Source organism: Carlito syrichta, unplaced genomic scaffold (assembly GCF_000164805.1).
Source record: "Carlito syrichta isolate Samal-C Ts95f unplaced genomic scaffold, Tarsius_syrichta-2.0.1 Scaffold308916, whole genome shotgun sequence".
NCBI lineage: Eukaryota > Metazoa > Chordata > Mammalia > Primates > Tarsiidae > Carlito > Carlito syrichta.
In genome coordinates, this window is record NW_007253012.1 from 49106 (window position 1) to 49533 (window position 428).

Sequence of the window (428 nt, forward strand, 5' to 3'; positions counted from 1 at the left end):
AAAAAAAAAAAAAAAAAAATATATATATATATATATATATATACATATAGTTTATTTAGAAAGTAAATTGGAGAAAGAGAAAGAGGAGATTCACCTCCCCAAGGTAGGGGAAGGGGCCAAAGCTCAAAAAAACATGACCTGACCATAACTCAAAGAGCACATGGCCAAACCACAGCTTAGCAAGGGGCCTAGATTGTTTTAATGGCAGGAAAAGATAGGGTTGATTTCTTGAAGAGATTAAACATACAGAGAGTTACTTATGACGTTATACCACCAAAAACACCTCTCTGAAAGTGATTATAATGTATATAGTAATACGTGCATTGAGGATGTCACGTTTGTGAAGAACTTGCGTTTAAAAGTGGAAGAACAAGCCAGGCTCGGTGACTCAGCCTGTAATCCCACGCCTTTGGGAGGCTGAGGTGAGT

The 428-nt window shown here is 37.6% G+C and overlaps 1 protein-coding gene across 1 annotated transcript in view; it reads left to right on the forward strand.

Annotated features, from left to right (window-relative positions):
* INTU (inturned planar cell polarity protein) overlaps positions 1–428 on the forward strand; it is a 43307-nt gene that overhangs the window by 39413 nt on the left and 3466 nt on the right. The gene's annotated exons all lie outside the window — the stretch shown is intronic.